At 39.1% G+C, this 9,643-nt stretch overlaps 1 long non-coding RNA gene across 1 annotated transcript; it reads left to right on the top strand.

The window, feature by feature from the left end:
* Positions 1–407: 407 nt before the first annotated feature.
* LOC127974558 (uncharacterized) lies at positions 408–8,405 on the top strand. Its single transcript, XR_008157315.1, has 3 exons — positions 408–558; positions 5,843–5,970; positions 6,704–8,405. It is a non-coding gene; the product is annotated as an uncharacterized LOC127974558 (long non-coding RNA).
* Positions 8,406–9,643: the final 1,238 nt, after the last annotated feature.

Below are 9,643 nucleotides of genomic sequence, written 5' to 3' on the forward strand. Positions count from 1 at the left end.
TAATTCCAGCTATCTTGCCTATGAAAAACTGGCAAAACCTCTCTGTGACGAGTGGGGCTGGGCCGAGGGCTGTGGGAATGGGTGAGGCCGGTGGAGTGATTGGAGGTCAGCGACACCTGCTTGACCTACCAGTCTCGAATCCCACGGAGGAGATGGAAGGATATAAAACTGGAATGACGACAGTGAAGGACGAGAGAGGACCAGGCCTGGGCCCGTTCCCACGGCCCTCGGCCCCGCCCCACTCGTCACACTCTCACATATAGCCACTGACTGAATGCTACATCATTAGAAGAATGGCATCTAAGCTAATATTAGTCTGTTTCTCACTTATTCCGAGGTCACCGTAACCACCAGATCCAGTCTGTATCCAGATCAGAGGGTCACTGCAGTCACCCGGATCAAGATTTCTGTTTGGTGAGGCCACGGCCAACAAATTCTTGGAGAATTGGCCAACCACTTTTAAAGCAAAAGTAATAAAGGAATGCCATGGACTTGTACCCACCACATAACTCTTGGATTTGATGCACAATGCTGAGTCAGCTGCTGAAGTTGAGAATGGTATGAATGGCTATATGTGAGAGTATGACGGGTGTCGCTGTTGGACAGTGTTTTCTCTACTTCCTGTTGGCCTTCTGTAGCTAATCATAGCTCCATGTAGCTGTTTTTATTTTATATTTTTTCTCTATAATCTTTCTTACTATCACTGTCTGTTTGTTTGTTTTTTTAATTGTAAAATATAACTTAATTCACACCATATTTCTGATATTACCGATCAATCTTATCAGATTAACTTTGATCGTTCACTCTTCTGTGACTGCAGTACACCTGCAAAGCGTTAGCACTCGTTAGCTTGTCATTAGCGTTTTCTTTTCTCCTCTCCTCTCCTCTCTCACGCTGCAGTTTTCCACAAGTTCATCAAACAACCACATTAAGAATATTTCATCAAGCACGGTGAGTAATGGCTTCTCCTACAATTGTTATTTGCACCTCTTGCCACATGTACAGTTTATCTATCTCTGTCGCTGATGAGGGATTCACATGTGATAAATGCAGGGAAACAGTTAGGCTGACAGAGAAGATTTCAGAATTAGAGACACGCATCCAAACTTTAATTGAGGACAGTAAGAATGTTAGGGCTCTAGTTATGGCTTTGGATGCGTCTAGCTCAGGGACTCCTGTACATTGTCCGGTTCCAGCAGAGCCCCTGCAGCAGGGCAACTGGGTGACGGTGAGGCAGCGTAGTCGTGGGTCAAAACACCGCTCTTCTGTTCCGATCAAAACATTAAACAGGTTCTCCCCACTCAGTGATGCACCCACTGAGAAACCTGATGAAAGTGCTCTAGTTATTGGCGATTCTATTGTACGGAACGTGAATATAGAGACACCAGCCACCATAGTCAAATGTTTACCGGGAGCCAGAGCGCCTGACATCTTGGCAAATTTAAAAGTGCTGGCTAATGCTAAACGTAAATACAGTAAGATTGTTATTCATGCCGGCGCTAATGATGTTCGACTTCGCCAGTTGGAGATCACTAAAAATAACTTTAAAGAGGTGTGTGAACTTGCAAGCACGATGTCAGACACTGTAATATGCTCTGGTCCCCTCCCTGCTTACCGTGGTGACGAGATGCATAGCAGATTGTCATCACTCAATGGCTGGATGTCTAAGTGGTGCCCACAGAATAACATAGGTTATATAGACAATTGGACGAGCTTTTGGGGCAGACCTGACCTGTTTAAAAGAGATGGTCTTCATCCCTCCTGGGGTGGCGCCACTCTTCTGTCTAGAAATATGGCAAATAGTCTTAGTGTTTATACTTGACTAACTGGGGTCCAGGTCAGGAAGCAGACAGACTGGCTAAACCGACCGTCTGCTAGCTGCCTCCCGTCACAGAGGTCAGTTAATTCTCAGCACATAGAGACTCTTTCACCTAGATATCACACTATAGAGACTGTGTCTGTTCCACGAACTAGAAAATACAAAAAACGTCCAAACCAAGTTAAGGTTAACAATTTAATTGAGGTTCAACAAATAAAAAACAAATGCAATATGGATAAACAAATGATAAAGATTGGCTTATTGAATATCAGATCCATTTCTACGAAAACACTTTTTGTAAATAATATGATAACTGATCATAATATAGATGTGCTCTGCTTGACAGAAACCTGGCTAAAACCTGATGATTACATTATTTTAAATGAGTCCACCCCCCCAAGATTATTGTTATAAACACGAGCCGCGTCTAAAAGGCAAAGGGGGAGGAGTTGCTTCAATTTATAATAACGTTTTCAGGATTTCTCAGAGGGCAGGCTTCAAGTATAACTCGTTTGAAGTAATGGTGCTTCATATAACATTATCCAGAGAAACCAATGTTAATGATAAATCCCCTGTTATGTTTGTACTGGCTACTGTATACAGGCCACCAGGGCACCATACAGACTTTATTAAAGAGTTTGGTGATTTTACATCCGAGTTAGTTCTGGCTGCAGATAAAGTCTTAATAGTTGGTGATTTTAATATCCATGTCGATAATGAAAAAGATGTATTGGGATCAGCATTTATAGACATTCTGAACTCTATTGGTGTTAGACAACACGTTTCAGGACCTACTCATTGTCGAAATCATACTCTAGATTTTATACTGTCACATGGAATTGATGTTGATAGTGTTGAAATTATTCAGCCAAGTGATGATATCTCAGATCATTATTTAGTTCTGTGTAAACTTCATATAGCCAAAATTGTAAATTCTACTTCTTGTTACAAGTATCGAAGAACCATCACTTCTACCACAAAAGACTGCTTTTTAAGTTATCTTCCTGATGTATCCGAATTCCTTAGCATATCCAAAACCTCAGAACAACTTGATGATGTAACAGAAACTATGGACTCTCTCTTTTCTAGCACTTTAAATACAGTTGCTCCTTTACGCTTAAGAAAGGTTAAGGAAAACAGTTTGACACCATGGTATAATGAGCATACTCGCACCCTAAAGAGAGCAGCCCGAAAAATGGAGCGCAGCTGGAGGAAAACAAAACTAGAGGTATTTCGTATTGCTTGGCGGGAAAGTAGCATATCCTACAGAAAAGCATTAAAAACTGCTAGATCTGATTACTTTTCTTCTCTTTTAGAAGAAAACAAACATAACCCCAGGTATTTATTCAATACAGTGGCTAAATTAACGAAAAATAAAGCCTCAACAAGTGTTGACATTTCCCAACACCACAGCAGTAATGACTTTATGAACTACTTTACTTCTAAAATTGATACTATTAGAGATAAAATTGCAACCATTCAGCCGTCAGCTACAGTTTCGCATCAGACAGTGCACTATAGACCCCCTGAGGAACAGTTCCACTCATTCTCTACTATAGGAGAGGAAGAATTGTATAAACTTGTTAAATCATCTAAACTTACAACATGTATGTTAGACCCTATACCATCTAAGCTCTTAAAAGAGGTGCTTACAGAAGTCATAGGTCCTCTTCTGACTATTATTAATTCCTCATTGTCATTAGGATATGTCCCCAAAACCTTCAAACTGGCTGTTATTAAGCCTCTCATAAAAAAGCCACAACTTGACCCCAGAGAACTAGTTAATTATAGACCAATCTCGAATCTCCCTTTTCTGTCCAAAGATACTAGAAAAGGTGGTATCCTCACAATTATATTCCTTCTTAGAGAAAAATGGTATATGTGAGGATTTCCAGTCAGGATTTAGACCGTATCATAGTACTGAAACTGCTCTCCTTAGAGTTACAAATGATCTGCTCTTATCATCTGATCGTGGGTGTATCTCTCTATTAGTTTTATTGGATCTTAGTGCTGCGTTTGACACAATTGACCACAACATTCTTTTGCATAGACTTAACACTTTGTTGGCATCAGTGGAAGTGCATTAGCATGGTTTAAATCGTACTTATATGACCGCCATCAGTTCGCAGCAGTGAATGAAGATGTATCATATCGATCACAAGTGCAGTATGGAGTACCTCAAGGCTCAGTTCTAGGGCCGCTACTCTTCACGCTTTATATGTTACCCTTGGGAGATATCATCAGGAAACATGGTGTTAGCTTTCACTGTTATGCTGATGATACGCAGCTCTATATTTCCTTGCAGCCCGGTGAAACACACCAATTTGAAAAACTAATGGAATGCATAGTCGATATAAAAAACTGGATGACGAGTAATTTCTTACTGCTAAATTCAGAAAAAACAGAGGTGTTAATCATAGGGCCTAAAAACTCTACTTGTAATAACCTAGAACACTGTCTAAGACTTGATGGTTGCTCTGTCAATTCTTTGTCATCAGTTAGGAACCTAGGTGTGCTACTTGATCGCAATCTTTCCTTAGAAAGCCACGTTTCTAGCATTTGTAAAACTGCATTTTTCCATCTCAAAAATATATCTAAATTACGGCCTATGCTCTCAATGTCAAATGCAGAAATGTTAATCCATGCATTTATGACTTCAAGGTTAGACTATTGTAATGCTTTATTGGGTGGTTGTTCTGCACGCTTGGTAAACAAACTACAGCTAGTCCAAAATGCAGCAGCAAGAGTTCTTACTAGAACCAGGAAGTATGACCATATTAGCCCGGTCCTGTCCACACTGCACTGGCTCCCTATCAAACATCGTATAGATTTTAAAATATTGCTTATTACTTATAAAGCCCTGAATGGTTTAGCACCTCAGTATTTGAATGAGCTCCTTTTACATTATACTCCTCTACGTCCGCTACGTTCTCAAAACTCAGGCAATTTGATAATACCTAGAATATCAAAATCAACTGCGGGCGGCAGATCCTTTTCCTATTTGGCGCCTAAACTCTGGAATAACCTACCAAACATTGTTCGGGAGGCAGACACACTCTTGCAGTTTAAATCTAGATTAAAGACCCATCTCTTTAACCTGGCATACACATAACGTACTAATATGCTTTTAATATCCAAATCCGTTAAAGGATTTTTAGGCTGCATTAATTAGGTAAACTGGAACCGGAACACTTCACATAACACCGTACTTTCTACATCATTAGAAGAATGGCATCTACGCTAATATTTGTCTGTTTCTCTCTTGTTCCGAGGTCACCGTGGCCACCAGATCCAGTCTGTGTCCAGATCAGAGGGTCACTGCAGTCACCCGGATCCAGTACGTATCCAGACCAGATGGTGGATCAGCACCTAGAAAGGACCTCTACTGCCCTGAAAGACAGCGGAGACCAGGACAACTAGAGCCCCAGATACAGATCCCCTGTAAAGACCTTGTCTCAGAGGAGCACCAGGACAAGACCACAGGAAACAGATGATTCTTCTGCACAATCTGACTTTGCTGCAGCCTGGAATTGAACTACTGGTTTCGTCTGGTCAGAGGAGAACTGGCCCCCCAACTGAGCCTGGTTTCTCCCAAGGTTTTTTTTCTCCATTCTGTCACCGATGGAGTTTCGGTTCCTTGCCGCTGTCGCCTCTGGCTTGCTTAGTTGGGGTCACTTCATCTACAGCGATATCATTGACTTGATTGCAAATTAAAACAGACACTATTTCAACTGAACAGAGATGACATAACTGAATTCAATGATGAACTGCCTTTAACTATCATTTTGCATTATTGAGACACTGTTTTCCAAATGAATGTTGTTCAGTGCTTTGGCGCAATGTATTTTGTTTAAAGCACTATATAAATAAAGGTGATTGATTGATTGATTGATGGAACTGTTTTACTTGTTATTGTGGGTTATGTAGGTGTGTAGTGTACATTTTTGTAATGGTGCAAGTTTGTCATTTTGAATGCTATGCTATGGCATAATGTTAACCAGGTTTTTATTTACTTATTTGTAGCCTGGCACAGTGACATGTCGGCCATCTTGCTGCTGCTACATCTGCTGCCACCATCTGCACAAGGTAGAAAGAGGCCGGGAAAGCTTTCTGTGTATCAAGCTGTAGATCAGCTCATCAGATTTCAAAAGGTATGCCTAAAGGGTTAGTTCCCCTTTTTAATTTTTATTTATTTTTTTGCTGATTATTAACTAACCCCCATGTCATGCAAGAGGTCCATGTCTTTCTTTCTTCAGTCAAAAATAAATGTATGTCTTTGAGGAAAACATTCCAGGATTTTTCTCCATATAATGAACTTCAGTGGTGACCAACGGTTTGAGGGTTAAAAGTCTGTCTCAATGTTGCTTCAAATTCTAGATATGATCCCAGCAGAGAAATAACGTTCTTATCTAGCAAAACAATCAGTCGTTTAAAAAAAAAATACCACAATTGCATGTGTTGTAGAATCTCAAGATACGCCACGCAATATGTCATGATGTCGGAAAGGTCAAATTTTGGTTAAAAAGTATAGTATTTTAATTATTAGCCGATCTTTTCTCTCGTAGTCTTTGAAGCTACGTTGGGACAGACATTTGACCCTTCATTTAAACACTCAAACCATTGGACACCATTGAAGTTCGTTATATGGAGAAAAATCCTGGAAATTTTCCCCTAAATTTATTTTCCACTGAAGAAAGAAAGACATGAATCTTGGATGACACGGGGGTGAATAATTATAAGCAAAAACATTTTTCAAAGTGAATGATTTCTTTAACAGTTGTTTAAAATATATATTTCATCACCTCAATCTTGTGCACGGTTGGTAGTGATCTATTGTCAGAAGTTAGTCACCAAAACAATTCTGTTGAATGTATTTTGTTGTAGGTTGGAACCAGTGTGCAGCAGCATCTAGACAACATCACCCAAAGCAGTCAGCCCTACCTTCTCGCCCAGGGATCCACACAGAGCACCATTCACTCCTACTTCATTGTGGATGACAAGCATGCACTTCCATGCAAGGCAACAGGTTCAGTTGGAGCTTTTGACAAACTCTTTAAAGCCCATTACGTCTTTGGTACGTCATACAGTTCTTCCCTAAGCAGCTTTTTCACATTTGTGCAAACAACTCATCTATAACATCGACATGGGGGAATCAAAGGAGACCCCTAGAGTTGCAGAATTGCGGGCAAGCATGGTGCGTTAGTTGAGATAGAGCTATGAAGTGTTTTCTTTGCAAAAGTGACCATGGAAGTCCAAACATGCTTGTTAAGCACTTTAAGGTAATTCATGGGCTATGTACAGGCAGGACTCTTTTTTTGAAGTGTGGACAAGAAGGATGCTCACGTTCTTTTGGTAGTTTTTCTGGTTTAAGAAAGCATCTTAATAAGTGCCATGGAATCAGTTAAGTTGATTCTGTAGAATATGATCTTTCATATCCTCAAAGTAACGTCAATACAAGTAATGTTTCTCATGTTGAACAGTCGACTGAATATTTAGAGGCTGAGTCACAGTTATCTTCCCCATACATTGTAAATAGTTCTTCAGCTGTAATTTCTGATCTAAAGGCAGCAGGTGTTGGTCAAAGTACACTGAATTCTGTAGTGATTTCAATGGAAGAGATTGTTCAAGATACATGCTAAAGAGACAGTGATAAAGCATGTATTTAGTAATGAAAGAGAAACGTAAATGTGCAAGAAAGTTGAGGCGTGTTTTGAGGGGTTAGAGAATCCTTTCACAATTCTAAATTCGGAATACAAGCGATCACAATTTATGACTGAAAAGTGGGAAATAGTAGAACCAGTTGAATGTGTGATAGGTTCAAGATTTGACACAAGATGCAATAAAAAGGCTGGAACATATGATCAGGTATAGTTCAAGATAAATTCATGTATATTCCAATTTTATCTACACTGCAGTCAATATTTAAAAGTCAGTATGTTGCAGAAATGTTGCAAAGCTCAGCTACCAGCGACTCTAGACTAAGAGATATTTGTGATGGATCTTTTTTTTAAAGTCACCCCCTGTTCTCAACTGAGAAGCAGACAATAACAGATCCAGATGTTCTATGATGACTTTGAGGTCGCCAACCCTCTGGGTCCTAAGCGAGGTATTCATAAATTGGGTGGAGTATATTTTACTTTAAGAAACTTCTCTCCAAAATGGAACTCTTTCTTGGCTAACATACACTTGTGTGCCTTATTTCATACTCAAGATGTTAAACGGTATGGTTTTAATTACATTTTTGCTCCCATTGTTCGAGACATTAAACTGTTAGAGAGTGATGGTATTGAAATTCCATTATTCAGTGGTTGTGTTTGTGACACTGTAGTACAGGTTACAGGTGATAATTTGGGTTTGCATAGTTTGTTTGGTCTGGTGGAGTCTTTTAGTGCAAGGTATTGTTGCAGGTTCTGTTTAGCAGAAAAGGAGGACTTTCAGACAGAATTCTCTGAAAATTCTTCCAAAGTAGTTTTGCACACCAAAGATATACACACTGCTCACTGTCAAGAAATGGCTTGTAATCAATGCCTTCCATACGTTTTTGGTGTGAAAAGGTCATGCATATTAAATTCGTTGGAGTATTTTCACACGATGCATGATGTGTTAGAAGGGGTGGGCCAGTATGAATTGAAGTTATTATTTCTGTATTTGAAGGAAAAACATGTTACATCAGCAGAAATATATTCAAGAATAAAAAGTTTTGATTATGGTTTCATGGAGAGAAACAACAGGCCTATAGCTGTTAATTTAGGTGAAGGATCTAATGATATGGGATTGAAAGCAGTTCAGTCCTGGTGCTTACTTCGGAATGTTCCTCTTATCTTTGGAGATTTGGTAACTTCTGTTGATCAACAGTGGGGCCTGCTTCTTTTACTGCTTCAAATTATAATTATTATATTCCCGCCCATGTTATCTCAAGGTTTATGTGTATATTTAAAACATTTAATTGTGGATCACCACACACTGTTTAAGAAGTTGTGTCCTCAGAAAAACCTTTTACCAAAGCACAATTTTCTTATCCATTATCCCCGCTGCATCCAGAAAATTGGGCCTGTCCTGCATATTTGGTGTATGAGGTATGAGGGCAAGCATATTTAATCATTTAAAAATATTACTAAAACACTGGCAAAAAAGCATCAGAATCATATGGCATATAGTTGGCGAAGTTCAACAACTTTTAGTCGATTAGACATTGGTCCAGGAAAAACGGTGTCTTTAAATATGGTAAAAGTAGGTTCTGAAATTGCTATGGCAATGCAAGTGCCCAGTAGCATTCAGGTTATGAAGGTTAATTGGGCTAAACTTAATGGGTTTGTTTATCACCCAAACTTGGTTATCTGTGGCAAAGTTGAATCTGAAGTGCCCGTGTTTTATCAGATTGAGTCAGTTCTGATAATGTGTGAAAAGCTGTTGCTACTCACAGTGTCTTTAGGTACAGTTACTTTTCAAGAACATTTCCATGCATATGAGGTGATCAGAGCAAAGAAGGAATTTTTTTTTTTTTTTTTTTCATGTCGACAACCTGCATTACCCTAGGCCTTTTGACATACAAATGTCATATGGAGGGAATGACACAACTCTCCTTGTCATGCCATATTGCTTTCTCTGGTAAAATTTTTTATGATGCTAACATGTTTCTGTCAAAGACAAGGCAATGGGTTTGCAATGTAAATTCAATGACATTGAAATGCTTTATTTTTTCACAATAAATTGTGAGTTCTGTGATCTACTGTTATTGTGCTTTTTTTTTATTTGGATAGTAGTTGATATATATATATGTATGTATAATTCATTAACACTGCATCTTATGATTTATATATATTT

This window comes from Carassius gibelio, chromosome B16, assembly GCF_023724105.1.
Source record: "Carassius gibelio isolate Cgi1373 ecotype wild population from Czech Republic chromosome B16, carGib1.2-hapl.c, whole genome shotgun sequence".
Lineage (NCBI taxonomy): Eukaryota > Metazoa > Chordata > Actinopteri > Cypriniformes > Cyprinidae > Carassius > Carassius gibelio.